The 19,398-nt window shown below is 38.3% G+C and overlaps 1 protein-coding gene across 3 annotated transcripts in view; it reads right to left on the reverse strand.

The window, feature by feature from the left end:
* The window catches only part of LOC143366982 (arylsulfatase I), a 29,202-nt gene extending 17,435 nt beyond the window's left edge, over positions 1 to 11,767 (reverse strand). The window contains exon 1 of one of the 3 annotated variants that reach the window (XM_076808531.1): positions 11,584 to 11,767. The gene's annotated coding sequence lies outside the window, so the exon portion shown is untranslated. Of the gene's footprint in view, positions 1 to 11,253 lie in introns of all 3 variants that reach the window. The other 2 variants (XM_076808530.1, XM_076808529.1) reach the window with 2 other exon arrangements.
* Positions 11,768 to 19,398: the final 7,631 nt, after the last annotated feature.

Below are 19,398 nucleotides of genomic sequence, written 5' to 3' on the forward strand. Positions count from 1 at the left end.
ACGCTATGTTTTGAGCGTAATTGTTACGTGGATGGATGGTGGTTCAGTAACACGCTCGATATTAAAAACAATAACGTTTATTACAATTGACTGTTACTATGCTCGACAAGTGTCAAGAACCTTTTTGTGATGTTACTCCGTTGAGTTCTGATCTTCCTCCTCCGCGAACCCTCTAACGAGACCTCGGTTTGTCCCACCACCAACCTCTACTACGGAGGTCCGATCAGGGTGGAAATGTTCGTACACCAGTCAGTTTTAAAATGTGGCACGTTGGACGGTTTCCCGAAATTTGTCCACACTCCGCCCACCTTTCCGCATAAACAAAGTGCAGTGGGGAGAAATTCTACCGAGACCCCGAGACAGACCCCAAGGTCCCGCGGAAGAGACCGACCTTCACGTGCGCGGCCTATCCAGGGGGTTTATGAGACGTCAATCGCTGTTGAGCGCCAGGAGAGGCTCCAAGCAGTGATGCCAGAACCGTGGGTTTTCGCCCACGGGCGCTACCCCCACTCTGTGACCAAGCGTACCCCCTCCTAGCGCCTGTACCGCACCACACAAGCATACCCGTCCCTCTATCCGTGTGCCGTACGCGCTGCCTGGCCGGCGCTCTCCACCGAGAATTCATTTCACCCAGGTTCAAATCCCGATGCGAAGATTCTACTTTTTTCATTAATTATTCTCTAATTTCTCTTTCTATATTCTCAGTAGAATAAAAACTTGAAAACTATTAATTTATAAAGCATTTTCTCAGCTGGCTAATGACGATGTTGGCCTTCTGCCTTTTTATACATAAACAGAGATTTAATATTATACATAAATAAGATTTATTTCTGTTTATGTATAAAAAAGGCGGAAGACCAACATCGTCATTAGCCAGCTGCGAAAATGCTTTGTAAATCAATAGTTTTCAAGTTTTTATTCTACTTAGAATATAGAAAGAGAAATTAGAGAATAATTAAGAAAAAAAGTAGAATATCCGCGCCGGGATTTGAACTCTGGACTTTTTGCTTGTGACCCAAGCGCTTCGAGGGACGGGTATGCTTGTGCGGTGCGGTACAGGCGCTAGGAGGGGGTACGCTTGGTCCTAGAATGGGGGTACGCTTGGTCATAGAGTGGGGGTAGCGCCCGTGGGCGAAAACCCACGGTTCTGGCATCACTGATTTGGAGTTTCCCCTATTTATTATACCTGATGTCTAACAGTCACAATAATCGCGCTAATAAAATTCTGAAGCTCAAAAATAGCAAAGAGACCACGTCCGCATCATAAACCCCGTGGCTTTTCGAATCCTTAACACGCTAGGATCCTCAGGAAGCGTGACACACTTCGTTACTATGTACTACTAATTTCTAAATTTTCGCAAAAACTATGTGGATAATTTAAGATATACCTAATATATTGTGGAATTAACCAAGTCCGATAGACGTTTTCATTACTTGAAAAGGAGGCATTCAGTCGAAGCGAAATTACTAGAAAACTGATTGTAAATAGAGCGGTTGATAAAAGGAAACGATCTTGGCAAAAAACTCAGTTGCACGTATGTAACATCATTAACGCACATTCTTGTTACGCAGATTTCCTTCCAAGAACAAAAAAAAAGGAAAGTATTTAGCAAGCGTGGTAGTTGCTTTATATGATCTGCGTACACGCAAATGATTTCAATCTTTCTCGGAGAAACTGTGGCGTTTCAGAATAATTATTCCACAACAAAAATTGTCTTCTCGTTCCAAGCTGTCGTCACATTGAATAATTATTCTGTATTTCAGTTAAATTAGTAGTGTACCAATATTATTTCTGATTCTTTTATATACATTTTATGCCAGACCTGACAGATTTGGATGCTTTCAAAATTAAATTTTTGAACATATTATATGGAACTCGTTGGGATTAAATAGTAATTCTGTGGGAATTTGAACTCTTCAACGACAGTTTGCCAAATGCGATTTGAATAATTAGACGGCATGCAGAGTAAATACAGTTTGCGCGTCGATCAATGGTGCTGTGCGCAATTAAATTTCCAATCGCGACGATGTCAGGTTGTCATAAACGGATCGCCCCGCTAATTGTCGTTAATTCGATTCGTTCCGATTGTCACGTCCCACCCCCATCTGAAACGTGACGCGCTATTGTTTGACGCACTCAATTTTCATCGAAGCTTCCTAGCACGAGGAATGCGAAAGGCTTAATTATGAAACAATCTCGTGTTATGAATAAATAAGAAATATTCAACATTGTATTATATTAAATGTGTTGTCGTTCTATTTCGATTAACGTATTTTTTTTTTAACTAATTGCCGTTTGTTATAGGTTTTCGTGCGCTCAAAACAAATCCGCAAACCGTTTGTCGCCATCACCCTCAGTTTTTGAGAAATTCGATATTGAAAAAAACTGCAAATTTTCAACTTTGAATATCTTTTATATCGAAACCGTAATAGTTATTCCGTTGTTTGTTGCGTCAAATTATTCTATGAACCCTCCCGAATACAATGATATAAGTTATTAGTGCATTATGAACATTTAAATATGTTTAAACAACGATCAAAGGGAAAGGACACCCGAAATGCACCCATTTTTGAAGATATCTTTCAATTTATTTTCAAAACTAAGGGTCTAGGAGAAAATCTGACTACTCCACGCGATGCAGCAGACATTTTTCCATCCGAAACCACCAACAAAAGTGGTAAGTCACGTTTTGTTTTCAATACAGAAGCGAAATAGTTTGGCAAAACGTGCGGCGGCGACAGTGGTACTCAACGGCGGCGCGCGATCCACTGCCGCTCAGCGTAACAAATCGCTTAACGCGCGTGAATAAAACATTTTTGTTCCGACGTGAATTGAATCGACACTGATTCGATTCAACAATAGAACAGTGTACACTACTGGAAATATTTATTGCATCATTCGAATATTTAACTTGTTATTGTTTATACCTCACTTAATATCAATATTATCAAAATAGTATTGCCTGATTGTTGACTGAGTAGATATTCTCTACTCGGTATCCTGACCAAAATAAATTGGATATCAACTGTATTATGAATCGCATAGCTATGGAAATTGTGTACACTACTTAAGGGGGTAGGTTACCCTAAAAAATTTCCAAAATTGGTTTTTAGGATGTTTGCATATTCCGCCAGCTACATCTTTTCTACGTATCTTAAGCGCAAGCGGGCCTCGAAATACTAAAAAATGAAGGAAGTACTGTAAAAAATTGACGAGCCTGCACATGAGATCGGATAACGATGTCCAACTTTAAACGCGATTTCCCAGAAACTACGTTTTCCAAAACGGTGAACATAAAATCTCGAAAACCGCTCCAACGATTTGAATGAAAATTTACAGGGAGTTGCAAGAAACTATTCCCTCCATGTATTATTGAGAGCATATTTTCAATATAAATTCTTCAAAAAAAAAGATAAATATTTTTCCTACAAAGAAAGGATATAAAATAAGAAACTCATCATAAAAATTAATAAAAAACAATTTTTTTATAAAATCAGAATCTAAAAGTTTCGGGCAAAGCTGAGTAGCAAAGCTAGTATTGCATACGTCGAGCAGGAATGGGTGGATGAATCTTGACAAATTTGATCGCACCCGGAGCAGACTAACATCCACACGGGGTACACCTGAATCTGCAATAGTAATTTCTAACCGGACGACCATTCTACCATATATGTCCGCGGTAATCCACTTCCCTAGCGAGAAAGCGCGCGAAAAGCTTTGCCATCTGGTGGTGACATCACGGTACTGCTGCGGGCCGAATATGCGCATGCGCGTGCGAAGTAGACTGTCGTATACACGAGTCACGTGGTTTGCTAAACAGCCGTACACATGAAACGTTTACACATCAATTACATGTTAATAACGCGTTTCTGAGACATGTTACATAGCCTATGTCCATCCTAGAGTATGCAGGAATAACGTGTTAAAATTTGAGGAAGATCGGTTCAATAGGTCTTGAGTTTTGCGCGAACATAAAAATCGGCTCTCTCTTTATATAATAGTATAGATTACAAATTACTAATAGTTAAGCATCTTGAAATATCTTTCTTAAATAGTTTTTGAATTGGTTGATTTATTATTAAAGAATTAATCAATTACTCTGCAAATTTTCATCACAAACAAATTTTTTACACCTTCTTTATGACGAGTTACCTCTTAAATCAGCAGAAATTGGGACATTCACCTTGTCGGATGAAATAGCTGAACGTAATAGTTATACAATAAAACAACGGAGCGCCAAGTGAAAGTGCAGCCTAACACTCCAGAATAGAACTGTTACTTTTTGACCGGTCGGGTACCCGGCTATCCGGAACAACTTCAAGCCATTGAATGTGGTATTGTTCGATCATTTTTGGCTAACATCAAACAATACCACAGACAATAAAACATTCCATTGGTTGAAGTTGTTTCGGGTAGCCGGGTAATCGACGGGTCAAAAAGTAAGAGCTCTACTCCAGAAACGTTCAGAAACAAAAGCAATGCACTCAAAGCTAAAAACGCGGGATACCACACATACCAGCAAAAAAAACTAGAAGAGCTACAAAGTTGTAATTCGAGGACTCATCCCAAAATAAACACAGTTAAAATAATTGAGGAATTAGATAAACTTGGCCATAAAGTAAAATAAAAAAATAATATTATGTATCTCTTGTTATTTTCCTGTGGTGCCAATTGAATAAAGAATAATGTTAGCGGCTGTTTAGTGTCGTATTTTGTTATATTATTTTTTATTTTACTTTATGGCCAAGTTTATCTATTTCCTCAATTATTTGAACTGTGTTTATTTTGGGATGAGTCCTCGAATTACAACTTTGTAGGTCTTCTCGTATTTTTGCTGGTATGTGTGGTCTGAGTTATATAATATATATATATATATATATATATATATATCATTTTAAAGTGCTGTTAAATATACTAATTAAAGTTGAACCACCCAGACTTAAAAGAGAAATACCACAATGCAAACGGTGTCAAGCTTATGGACATACCAGAAACTATTGCAATCGTCATCCAACTTGTGTTAAATGTGCACAAAAACATCTAACGTCACTCTACCCCGAACAAGGTAAAATAGAAAACGTCAAGTGCGTAAACTGTAACGGAAAGCATCCGGAAAACTATAAAGGATGCCGGACAAGGAATTACAGGTACAACAAGAAATTTATCCAACACCGAGGAAAGAAGCAGTAGAAAACATTACTTTCGATGGAAATCGCAAGATAAACCACTACAATACATCAAATTTTGCATGAAATTCTAGGCCAAACGTAAATACCAAATGGGGATAATGTATAAAATAAAATGTGTAAAATGTATTCGTACAGCGACCAATTTAAAGTAAAACTTTGTATATCCATGTCAGTAATAAATTTTAACGGACAAAAAATGATTAATACATATTCTTCGATGTTTGTAGAATAGATTTTGTGTAAACAAAATTTTATTCCCCTTAACATTTACAAAGATATTAACCAGAACGAACGGACGCGCAAAAAGTATTCGTACAGTTAAATAAAGAATTAATAAACCATGGAAATAAACTAAATGTTTTAATAGTTTGTGAGATTGCCTTTTGATTTTATAATAGCTTTGAGGCTCATTGGTATGGAATTTATTAACTAGGAGAGGTGTCCGCCTCAGATTGCTTTGAATTTTGGATATATTTTAGAGGACCGAAAAATAAAAAATACGTGTTTCTTTATAGCGGCCCGTTCTCATATTTAGGGGGTGAAACCAACCCCTAAAGTTCATAAGAATAATTGGTGCCTGCTTCTGACTGCTTTGGTTTTTGGATACGTTTTTATCTCCAATACATTAGGAGATATCCAGCTGTTCAGTCTTCCCGCGGACACCCTGTATGTAATACTGCTGAAGAGAACTTAAATGGAGAATATCAACGACTTCACCAAATTGTATAGTGTCTGCTGAAGCTTGCTTAAATGCAGCCTTGAGGAGAAATTGCCTGGATGTTTACTACCTATCTGGTATTACGAGGATTGGCAAATTACTTCGATAATAATTGCAGGAGAAATGTTGTGAATTAATCATGAGAAGCGCGCCTTTCCCCTTAAACCGGGGAACTGGAACTCTAATCGTCTTTTTATAATAAAAAATAGACCGAATTGCATCGTGTTTGGACTCATTTTTCGTCGACATAAACTCACCAATCTATCGGTAATACTCTCATCAAGGGAATGACTCAATCCCCCGTCGACCGAGGGTCTCCCGCTGGTGCGCTATTTCACTCACTCTCGGTTTACGTCGATCAGTCCCCTTGTCAGACAGTTCGGGCGAGGGCCCTGACAAGGGTCAGTTTATTAGGTGCTAACTACAGGGTCATCCGTTAAAACTGCAACCTACACGCGCGCAAACAGACGAAAATGGCAACACTGCCTCACGGACGCAATTCACTACAACCATACACCGGCCCAGCGACAGCGACCTCTGGACAGCAGTGATGCGCGAGCTTCGAAAATTTTAGGATGGTCTCTTTCAAATTAACGTCGCAAAGAGCTGTGCGGAATTTTCCGGCCCAGGTAATCGAGCCGTTTGCTCCACTTTTATGATCGGTTTACCATTCGCACCCCAGATCACTGTAATGAGGTTTGAAAACAATGTCGACTGGACTTGTATCCGTCTTAATTTAAAATTATTTAGCTACCACAGGGTAGACCGCGGCCCTATACCACTGTACGGAGAAATTTTTCGCCACCTGCGTGTAAAATCCACAACAATGGCGCATCATTCCAAAAAATGACATTGACGGAAGCCGATATTGGGAAATATTGTGAGAGCGCCATCTACTACTGTAAGCTCTGTAATCGGGTGAATCGCGTTACAGGACTGGTGTCACACAAGTATTGAAATATTGCAATAATGTTTTTGTCATTAAATAGTCTGTTAAATTTTACAAAATCGATCATCAAACAGTCGAAAATCCCAATACTGCCAATAACAGGTGGCAACTAGCCCGATTAGACTGTTTTAATTTTCGCCACTAGATGGCGCAGCGGAAATAAGAAAATGCCACTAGATGGCGTAGCGGAAATAAGAAAATGCCACTAGATGGCGTAGCGGAAATAAGAAAATGCCGATAGGCGTGACGTTGAGTAGCTAAAAGGCTAAAACATTCAGACACAAAAATTCTAGAAAAAAATTCAAACACCGCCACAATCAAAGACATGCCCCATTAGTTACCCGTTACGCCCGATCTATGCATGCACTGCATTACGGATAAAATTATAAAAAAGAAAACCAGAAGAATAGATTCTGAGGTTTGCAGAAGTAACACATAATTAAATAAAAATTTCATTTCTCAATTTACGAAAATAATGATACAGAAACAACTAGCCTATTGTTTATCAACACCATGAATTTTAAAAAGGGCATTAAATACAGTATCAAATAAACAGTTTGCAAAAGTTTTTCACAACAATTGTGGTTAAAAAATTGATAAAAGAAAAATTAAGTAAACGTAAAATATTTTAAATTATCCATGATTAAGAGGGAATAATGTTTTCTCATTTTTCGATATTTTTTATAGTTCAAAAGTTATACGAAAAAGCCCCAAATTCTTCAACCCGGGCCGGAAAATTTCAAATATAGCTCTTTGCGACGTTAATTTGAAAGAGACGATCCTAAAATTTTCGAAGCTCGGGCATCACTGCTGTCCAGCGGTCTCTGGCAACCCTCGAACGGCCGGTGCATGGTTGTAGTGGAATGCGTCCGTGAGGCGGTGTTGCCATTTTCGTATGTTCGCGCGCGTGGGTTGCAGTTTTAACGGATGACCCTGTACATCCACTGCCCCGGTTTATAGAGAATTCCCCGGTCCCAAATATTTCTCGATAATCCGGGGAAGACTGTAAACGTTTAAAGAAATGCCTAAAAGCAGGCAACCCATGTGCAGCGGTGCACGCAGGACAATTCAGGCTGGGGGCCGGGCTCATTTACCTCAGAGAAGCTGCCATGAAATTTATGACAATTGACAAGGCCACGCAATTCTGCGCCACTTCACTCAAAATTGAAGGTTATCTTTGAATTACACTAGACCTGCTTACCTACACGTTAAAATCCATTGTAGTCCAAAACACAGAATCACACCACCCAAAAAATAAAAAATATCAGATCTCCTACACTAAAATGTGTACAAAAAATTAATAAAGAACACAAATTCACCTTCACTGAAAATGAAAAAAAAAATAGATTTATACGCACCTATTGTCTGAACAATTGAAACTAAAACTCTTATAATAATTGCTTCGTTGGAATAAATTAATATCGGCGGAGCTAGGTTGAATATGAGGATCACCAAAATGGAAACAGTCGAATGAGGTTATTTGTATGCTTGCTTGGTTGATGTACTGCGTTCGAAGAATTTGGTAAGACTGATGTTTTCGTCGGTCAACACAAAAGACTTCCCCTACACTGTTGTAGAGAAAGTTCAAGTACTTTCAAACGGCAATAAACGGAAAAGAAAGTAACTCCGAACTTCCTGCCACATGTGTGGTTACAGAGCGATTTGGGCGTACCTGCTTGCGGCACGGCTCGTTCAGGTCAGCCGCGCTTCATAAACGCGCATTTTGTTTTGGTGCTTCGCACATTCAACACAGCTCCGCCGATGATAACTAATCTGAACGAGTATCAATTTGATGTATTGTTTTTAATTCTTTTCCGTGTATCAGTGCAGGTAAATTTGTGTTCTTTTTTAAAAAAGTTTACATGTTTTAGTGCAGGAGATCTGATTTATTTTTTGGTTGGTGCGATTCTATATTTTGTGTTATTTCTGTGGATTAAGTGTCGCAGAATCGCGTGGTCATGCCGATTGTCGTAAATTTCGTCGCAGCTTCTCTGAGGTAAGTGAGCCCGTGCGGCAGCGGCTATGAGCACCACTGCCCGACCCCTCGCCTGTGTTGTCCCGCGTGTACCGCTGCGCGCAATTTGCCTGCTTTTAGGCGTATCTTTAAACACTTATAACTAACAAACGAAGCCTCAACGGCAATATCGTTATTCTTGACTTTTGTCTAATTTTGATGTCTAGAATCACTCCTTAAATTTTCTCCCAGCAGTCGTCTAACACCCTGTATAACGTGTCCCGCGCAACTGGGACAAGTTGTATTTATAAAACGGTTACACGTAGAGAGAAAAAAAATATCATAAGGCACAATTGAATGGTATGGGTCACTGTATATATTTTTCTATTACTCTTATGCATCAGTGTGTGTGAAAACTGGCATTGCACCTTTTTTTAAATAGAATCCCAAACCTTTGGGTGTTCTGATAGATATTTTTTTTACACACTCAGAAAGTATCGAGGTACTAATATCTTAAAACTGCTGGTTTCATTCACTGTGGTAATATTATCACGTTTACAAGTAGTGACAAAGTGGATATGTTGTTCATGTTTGCGAAATGCAATCAGAAGGCTGGAAACATGTACGTACTTTTCTAAATCATAGTATAAGTATCTAATGGCGAGGTATCCAATTATAAATATGTTGATGCACCGAAATAATTCAGTGAACTTACACTTGAAATAACTTTTAAAGTAATAGTTTTATGACATATGTACCTTACTATTTGTTTATAGAAGGTGCAAAACTGCATTGATTGGTGTATTCATAGGTATGTGATTCTTTTTAAGGAGGTTCGATACCGGAGCAAAAATAATGAGAAATCTTTGAAAAGTGTTTTGATCTAATGTCCAAAGTGTAGTCCGCATTGTGTTAAAATTTCAAGTCGATTGACAGCACGGTTGATGAAAAAATTGAAATCAAAGTTGCGCTCTTATACACAGGCTGTTATGGGAGAAGCGATACAATTTCTATAAAATGTTACACAGAGTCCTTAGAAATAGTGAGAAAGTCCTAAAAAATGTTGCAATGAAAAGCTTAAGTATTCCTATGAAATTCTAAAAAAGGAAATTGGACATTTACCGTACGGTTTATTACATAATTGAATAAATAGACAGCAATGTGCTCGTATTTTTGGAACTGCCTGAAGGAACTGTTTGAAACGTGGCAACGCTGTACGCCAGGTCGTCATCTATACAGTGTATACTTGTACAAAGGATACAGTAAAAATTTGTAAAAACACTACCAAGCTGTAAACATGTATTTAGTAATTTGTCGCGAACCAGTACGAACGCGCAAAGGGACGCCACAAGTGTAAAGTGGAAAGAGAAAAAAAGATGGACGCAAAGCGACGTTGCCGCATTTCGCTCGCATATTTTACGCCACTTTTAATGAAAATATTATATTTCTAACTGCATTAAACATACTTTTTGTTTAATTGAATTCCAAAACAAAATATGTAGTAATAATTTTATTAGGAATAGACATGTAAATAACATTTTTGTCTACATCATTTTTTTTTTATCTAAGATTGGTATCACTGCAGAGCTCCCATGTATAAGCATAGGCTTACCCCTCTCGCCGCCTGCCCCGCAAGTGAGGTATCGAACCTCCTTAAGAGGTTACACGTCGGAAAGAAGGTGTAAAAAATTTGTTTGTGAAATTGAAATAATTTTTTCTTAAAACTTCAATGTCTTTTCTACAAATCGCCGTAAACCTCATCTCCATCCGTTCACTACTCCCATAGTTATAATTTATTGAAAAAAAGTTAGCACTTAACTTCAAACAGCTGTAAAATCGACATTTTTCAAAATTGTCAAAAATCCTTCGAGATATGTTTATATATCCCTAAAGACTACAACATACTCAAATTTCAGCCACATCCGAAATGTTACTCCAAAAAGTGTCCGATTCCGCGTGGAATGTCCCTATAATCACAAGTTGGTCACACTGGGTTCACTATACCCCGGCGTCATTTTTTGAGTTACCATTTTCGTATTTTTGAATCTTTTAAGTTTTCAGTGATAATCATACATTCGTAATACTCATACCGTCACGGTCTAATAGTCTTTTTCTAGAAATGCAAATTTTCATATGATAAAATTTATAGTTGAAAATGAGCGATTTTCCACGGTTGTGGGAAAAAAACAATTTTTTTTAAATTTTTTTATATTTTTTTTCTTGCGATAAATCCCCTTCGGGAGTCGTAAAGACACGACATTTTAACTCGAAAATTATTCTTGGGGTACGATACACCCCGTGTGACCACGAAGGGTTAATATCCCCTGATATTCGCTGAACGCTTACGCTTTGCAGTATGAGTAACTTGAAAAATATAGCTCATTTTATCCAAATGAGTCACGTTCCAATTATTTTAAATAGCGTATTAGAATGAATACTTACTCACCAGTTAGGACACACTATATCGTAACACGATCGCAACATAATTCCTAACACGTAGAACTATTATCAGTCTGTGTATTTATATAAAAGTTTTACAGTGCGACGCATCCAGTCCGTTATGTAGTACTTGGCACGTTGTGCTACAACCGTCTATCGAGAATCGAGACATCAGTTGTAGATAAGAGCGTTGATAAAGTATGCAACGGTTTAGAAACTGGCCTTAATTACCGGTGTTATGATCGTACGCGATATGATTTATATCAATAAATCTAGACCACTTAACGAATCATGGTGCGCGCGATAGTTAGAGAGGCGCAAATGCTGGCTCACCTCAGAACACAATGCTTCAAACTTTCTTATTCACCAGCCGGACGGAGACTGCGTATCGTCTAATTCGCGTTTAAGCAGCCCGTTCGTGTAACCTCGATAAGCGTTTTTGCATTTCGGCCGTGATCGAACGCGCTAGGAAAGAAATACTCGAACCTACGCTTGGGATAGCTAGAAAATCGATAAACCACTGGCTATCGACGAATCTTTTTAAACATCATAATTCTTCATGCTTCAAGCTGAGTTTTACTTACGTACACAATATTATACGTACGTATATATATATTTTTTTAATTTTTGTTTGTCATGAGTTGTATTTAACAGTAACACATTGCTGGATCTTCCCCGTTATATATTTTAATAATTTCAAATGTGCACGTGTATTTTTTTATTTGTGTAATGTATGACGAAGATATTAGTATTAATATATATTTGTTGATGAAAATACATAACACGTGATATGGATTAGTATTCGCACTTTAAGGGGACCTTCGTCAAGAGCCCAAAAAATAGGTGGTTTTTAGGAATTAATTAAAGGAAAACTACTGTGTATAATTTAATGGGACTTTTTGCATTGTATTAAGGATGTCTTAGGTTATAGAAATATATTTTTTTATTTGTAATTAATCGTTGCAGACGGCACTGGGGAGTCGTTAAAGTCAAGGCGTCAAAAAATCGATCCAAATCGGTGGGACCTGTATCTCCAAAAGTTATTATCAGATGCGACTGAAACTTTTTTTACTTTGAAGAATATACTTCTAGCTAGGGGTGAAACCAGGCAAACTTAAAAAACTGATATTTTTTTTAGAAAATAACGATACTTGAAGTTTGAAATCACTTTTCCCTATATTTTTCACCCTTTCAACGCCTTTGAAAATTATAAATTCTTAATTTTTGTATTTTGCTCTGGTTTCCCTCCAAGCCAGAAGTATATTCTTCAAAACAAAAAAAGTTTCAATCGAATCGGATAATAACTTTTGGAGATACAAATCCCACTGCTTTGAGAACACTGTTTCGAGAAAAACGCGTTTAAAGTTTTACGTGAGTGCCGAGTGGCCGGGTGTTACCCATGCATTTGCCGCTACTCAAATGCCTATAACTTCAGGAATTTTAGGAATTTCAACAAATCCTTTTAAACACGTATTCCTAAAATGTTGAACATTCGAAGAATGAAATAAAAAAAATCGAATTTTAGAACGGAACCTCCCCTTAAGTGACTCCAGATTTGGCGAAATACCCATCAAAGTTACCAGAAATACCCATTAATATGTAATTAGCCCTTTTTTATTTTCAGTTTATTCCGACGGTTTCTCACGTGAGGGTACAAAACAACCAATTGCAGTTTTATATTCTTTACAAAGAAGAATTTATTCGTATCACTTGTATTAATATGTTTACTGAAAAGACTTGAATGCTTTGTTCCGGAGGAATGGTCAAAAAATTTTACTGTGCAAATAGAAATAAGAATTGGGGTATGTCAAACCCCACCTCATCAGTTAGGCAACAAAGTTTCCACGTCAATAGTTAAGTGTTAAACATATGCCGCCACTAATGAAAATTTCTAGATTTGCTGTTAGAACTTCATGACAGTACAGCCGAAGAATGGGTAAGGTCTGTCCCATGAAATTGAGCCCAAATGCAGGGTGTATCTTAACACGTGGGACACACTTCAACGGGGGACACAAAAACGCTGAAAAAAGTTGATATAAATATCTGCCCTCTTTGAATTTGTTTCCGAGCTGTAGCTATTTTTATACTCCAGTACTATGCAATTCCTTACCATTATAAAAATGTTCAGAATTGCAACCTTCGCCGTGAGTCCGAGCCTGCAGTCGTCGGGTTGCGGATTTGCTAAAGAAATTTAATAAACGTGACTAACAAGGGAAGATCCCGAACCCGAAAATTCAAAAAATTCTGAAACTTTGTGGAAATTTAGGGGATTTACTCCGGATTACAGCGCAATTTTTTTTGCTGCCCAAAATCGCACTAAGGGGGTGGAATTGACCCCTGAAAATCCGGTAATTTTCCGATTTTGTGTTACAACTCGTGATCTGTGAAATAATTTCTTCACCAAATGATAGATCTAACTAAAAGAAGTAACTTTTGTCTTGAAATTTCTTTTCTATGTCTTACAGATTGCGAGTTAGAAAATAAAATCGAAAAATAGCCGAATCTTCAGGGGTTAATTTCACACCCTTATTGTGATTTTGGGCAGCAAAAAAAATTGCGTTGTAATCAGGAGAAAATTCTCTACATATCCACAAAGTTTCAGAATTTTTTGAATTTTCGGGTTCGGGATCTTCCCTTGTAAAATGTGGCGGTGCACCGTTCCAATACTTGACTCAATCAATTGCTTAAGAAATTTACAGAACATTAACTTGTTAATATCACATTGCGAAAAACAAATCCAGCTACAAAAATTTATAAAAATATTTAGTAGAATCAGTTACACTATCTCTGTTTGCCATTAAGAATTATTATATTACAAAAATGGTTATAACTCGTGAATAAGGTCAAATAGGGTACATTATTATTATTATTATTATTATTATTTTTATTATTATTATTATTATAGATTATCTATAACTATAAGTGTGCCTTATAACTATTAAGTTCTTGTTAATTACATTACATTACTGAAATATAAGAACTGTGCTATCTGTCCTGCCGAGCGTCGCACTCGAAAACAATTCACAAAATATAGTTTTGCAAATTTTTGCAGATCGATCAAATGATTAAAAAAAACTAGAAAGTCTCTACTTTACGTACATTCAGCCCTTGTTGCGTGGAACGACGTGGAATATATAGTAAACACTGTTTTAATAGTCATTTTATGATAGGCGAGTCAACTGTGGCTCGAAATTTTTTTTAAATTCCACAGAAAACTCAGAAATTACAGGAATAAACATAAGCAATTCCTTGGCAGTTTAGGAATTCCTACAAGACAACACAAATTCTTGTGTTTTTATTCACATGAATTTAAGCAATTCCTAGTAAAATATTAAGAAAAAGCAATTGCTTTATTCATTAGGCCCAATATTGATGCAGTGTAGGATGGGACCGCCGGGGTATCGCCCTCTTTCGAATAAGAAAAAGATCACCAAAATCGGTCCATATGCTGAGGCATTATGCGGGGACAAACATAAAAAAAATACATACGGGTCGAATCTATAACCTCCTCCTTTTTGAAGTCGGTTAAAAATAAAAGTTCTGTATAAATATCACTTGCTTCCATCAAAGAAAGAATATTTTTTCCAGGTAACATCTATCAACAAACAATCGGGATATTTCAAATTCTAATGTTAGGGATGGTTCGCCCTCTATAATAATAAAAAAAAATAGTATTATTATAAGTATTACTTTCACATCATACGTTTTGTTTATTTTCAAGCTGTTGGAACGAAAAATCTATTTGGCCTTCTTGTCTCATCTAAATAAACAAAAATGCCACTGAATTTCGATAAATATTACCATGAACAAAATCTCGTATCAAACAGTAACATTTACCTCTCTGAAACAAGTAGTATTTGTTTATATCGTCAGAAACATGATTTGTATGGTCGTGTTAAAACAAGCACCTAGTATATATTTCGGTATAACTTACTCAATGTACATTTTTCCGTGGTGTACCAATCTAGAAGAAACATTCGTGCTATAGATCACGTCTTGATTGCGGTGAAAGTGTGATCGTTTTTGTAAAAGTGTATGAAAGAATATAGGACTAAAACGTGACAAACTACCTATAGCGGTCTAATATAAAAATTGAAATAGTCCATTGGTGTATAAAAATACGAGGCGAACAATTACTAATTTGCTGGAAACTTAAAGAAATTACAAGTATGTTTAAGGTGTGTGTATGTGTGTGCGTGTGTATGTGTGCTCTACTCTGTTTACTTCTGAAACGGACGCAAGTAAACACAGTTTACTCACTACTGATAGTGAAAACCTAAGTAGTCACAATATACTTAAAATATTGTGCAGTATATTATTTATAAAAACAACTGGCTGTACTTCCGAAAACCGGTCAAACCCAATTCGACTGAAATTCTGCAAGTAACTTCATTTTATCTAAAAACAATGTTTGCGAGAAGCGTTTTTTGCGACTCGAAAGTTAAGATCCAAATTTTGCGAAAAATGTATATTACCATTTTAGTGTCACTCCCTGCAATTTTGAAAACTTCCATCTTTCGATTCGACTGAAATTCAGAAAATAGGTTTCTTTTACTCAAAAGTAATATTTGCGAGAAAGATTTTGGCGACTTGAAAAGTTAGACCTCAAATTTTACGAATAAGGTTTTACTACTGTAATGTCACTTTCTGCATTACCGACACAGCGTAGGATGAGATTATAGCAAAGGACTGACACTTGAAATGTGACTACGTTACACCCAAGCTCTCCACGTTTTCTCTTTGCATTCAGCAAAAGATACAGAGGTAATTGTGCATAAAAGGATACACTTTATAGATTTTCTTTAATCACTTTACCTTGTTCCCCCCTCTTAACAATATTTCTGTTGACTTACACCGACACAACGCATTCCACTTTGCAACTTGTCCCGGGTATTAGTATTGGTTGGGGCTAGACCGGCGCGGGGGGCGCGCGCCCGCTCGCGGGCGCGTAAAGCATCGTGTCGAACCGATGTGTAAAAACGACCAGAGGTGATCGATTTTACCAATTATTACAAGATATAAAATGTGTATACACGGGGAACTAATAAAGAGAATGTACTATATATACTGTTGTAATTTTATTTTAGGCAGTGTCGGTAACGTTGGAAATGACACTGAAATGGTAAAACATTTTGATCTAAATTTTGGGTCTTAACTTTGGAGTCGCAAAAAATCCTTCTCGTAAACATCGTCTTTATGCAAAATAAAACTATCTTCAAAATTATAGCTAAATCGGGTTTGACTGGTTTTCGGAAGTTTCGCCAAACAACTGATATTATTATACGCTAAAGCAGCAAGGAGTTGGGACCGATATAATTTTGGTTACGGTCGCGGTCACGGTAAGACCCACGTTGTATTAAGGTAGGATCTCCTACCCGCGATTTGTCGCAGCGATTTGACCCAGCGACTGGGCCTAGGCTGAATCTCCTTGCCTGCGACCAGGAGTGTGCGGGTAGCCGACTTTTCGGGCTCGGGACGGGCCGGAAACTTACGAAAGTATCGCGACCCCGCCCGACCCCACCCGAAATTTTCCGGCCCGTCCCGAGGGCCAGGGACCCGAGCCTCGGGACGATTCGCACACTCCTACCTGCGACCAAGTCCATTGCCACAGTGGGGCAGAATCCAGGGGGACCAAGCCGTCTTTGTTTGGCTGAAGTTTTCCCGTTTAGTTAGCACCGCATTGGTAGGAGGCGCTAGGTACATCACACACACATACCTACGTGTATCAGTGAGCACGACACACAACCTTTCGACGTTGGTGAAATGTTACCATGACGACCGTCGTCATTTAGAAATGTTTGGCGCAGACACGAGGAAGTGTCCTCACTTTCCCTGGTTTACCCTTTCTAAGGCCGTCTGACCATGGATTGTCGCGTCAGTGACGCGTATGCAGCAGATAGAAGGATATACAAAGAAATTGAATATATTTTCTTTTCCTAAGAAAAGAAGAAATATTCAATTTCAATGTTTATCTTTCTATCTGCTGCATACGTGTCGCTGGCGCGACGATCCGTGGACAGGTTTTAAAGTAAACGGTGCATTACACGTATACACATACACATACGTCCCGATTCACACCAATTCACACATTCACAGTTTAGTACGCACCTCATTGGTAGGAGGCACTACAAACTCTGCTTCAACTTTCGTAAGAGGGAAGCTTGGCCCCCCTGGCAGAATCCCAAGAAACCAGGAAACGAGTCAGAATTCAAAAGTTGGGGGAGGATTATGTATTTTTATATATTTATGATAATAATAATAATAAATCGTGTTTATTCTTTTAATAAATCGCTGTTATTCATGCCTGACCCGAACATTTCTTGTAAATTACTAATATGTGCTCCTAAAAAAAGGAAAACCCAGAAAGAAGACCCAAAAAGAAGCCAGAAATAAAGATGTTTGCTGACAATATTTCAATTGCTTTCGTATGGAAAAAAATTGTATGTAACTAATTATTTGCTATTACTTAACAGAATCGACATTACTCATTTGGGGCCCCAAAAATTGTTTTCTTTTATGTCACCAAATATTAAAACACGCGATTTAAAATTCTGCACGAAAAATACATATAATCATAGACACGTGTTTGCACACAGATCAGAAGTAGACGTCATGATATTTTTACCGCTTTTAGGTGCTCATATTAGTAGTCTACAGGTAACATAAAAGTACATACTCCCATATCTTTTGAATTCTGACTTCTTTCCTTATTTCTTGGGATTCTGTCACACTGTGGCAATGGGTCGCAGTGCGACTGGTCGCTAGACTCCCTCCGGGAGCAGTCTAGCGACCGGTGGTCGCAGTGCCCAGCCTGCGACTAGGTATAATGGGAAACAGACCCTCATCGCATTGTGTTGTCCCTCGAGTAGCCTAGGCTGGTACTCAACAGACTCGCGTCAGGCTTCTACGTCTGGCGTAAACCCGACGATCGCAGTCGCTTGTAGGAGAACAGATACATGCTTTCCCAGTGCACCAGTATACTGCGACCAATCGCGGGTAGGAGATCCCGCCTTTACCCCGTGATCCCGAGAGTCGACGAACGGGACATGTGTTAGTTTCTTTTGTCTGAAGGTATGCGTGTAACGCGTATACAGTGACTCGCATTAATATTCGGACACTTTTTAAAATCGCATAATTTTTTTAGAATTGGTCCAAACAATTTGAGTTTTTTTGAGAAGCTAGAAGGATTAGTTTGCTAACTGACGCGTTTCTTTGTTTTGAAAAAAAAATGTATTTGGTTGGAATAGCGAAAAGAATAGTAAAGGTCGATTTTTAAACTTTTTTTTGTGAGCTTGTAATGAAAATTAAAAAAAAAACCGTTTGTAGATTGCAGTAAGTTGTATACGTGCATAAAATTTCATGAAAATCGGTTAACGTTGCTCCGAGCTACAAACGTTTAAAGATCGCAGAATAAGGTCGAGAATCGCTGATTTCGGGAGTTTTCGTGATTCTCGACATGTACTTGGCGTCAAGACGCTACCGTGTCTCTAGCACCTTGGCTTACAACTTCGAGCGAGTCTCGTGGTATCTCGATCGGGCCAAAGATGGAAAGCACGGGTGAGACCCGTGGTACGTCGATCGAGCGAAACGTAAACACCAAGGGTCAGGCTACACAATAGGGATGTGCGGGTAATCAAATGTGTCGGGTACCCGAGCGGTCGGGTCGGATCGGGTATAGTCGGGCGGGCTCGGGCGGGGGCCCGGGACAGACGGACAGTAGATTTTTCCATAAAAACTGTGGCCATTACTTTTTTTTACATCGTAGATATAGTACATGTACATAAATCGCTCGAGATTTGTGATTTTAGTTGCAAGGACACTTTTTGCAACATTCTAATGAAACAGTTTCTCCAGTTTGAATGAATCAAGGAAGCTGCGTATAAAATTCCATGACCTGTTTGTCAGCGATAACTTCACGGACGCCGTCAAACCGAAATTCCCAGAAGTCCCCGTGGTCGAAATGCGTCCAATGCGCAAGTCACGCAATTTATACGCCACGGTTGATACACTGCTGAGGCTTAACGAGTGTTTTTGTGACTTCCCTGTTATGTGTAATACCTATGTACATGGTCAGCGAACTGTGCAGAAAACGGCGCGAGTTCAATGTTCCTTCAGGGCTTACTGTGCACCCAACGCCAACGAACGAAA

Source organism: Andrena cerasifolii, chromosome 3, assembly GCF_050908995.1.
Source record: "Andrena cerasifolii isolate SP2316 chromosome 3, iyAndCera1_principal, whole genome shotgun sequence".
Taxonomy (NCBI): Eukaryota; Metazoa; Arthropoda; class Insecta; order Hymenoptera; family Andrenidae; genus Andrena; species Andrena cerasifolii.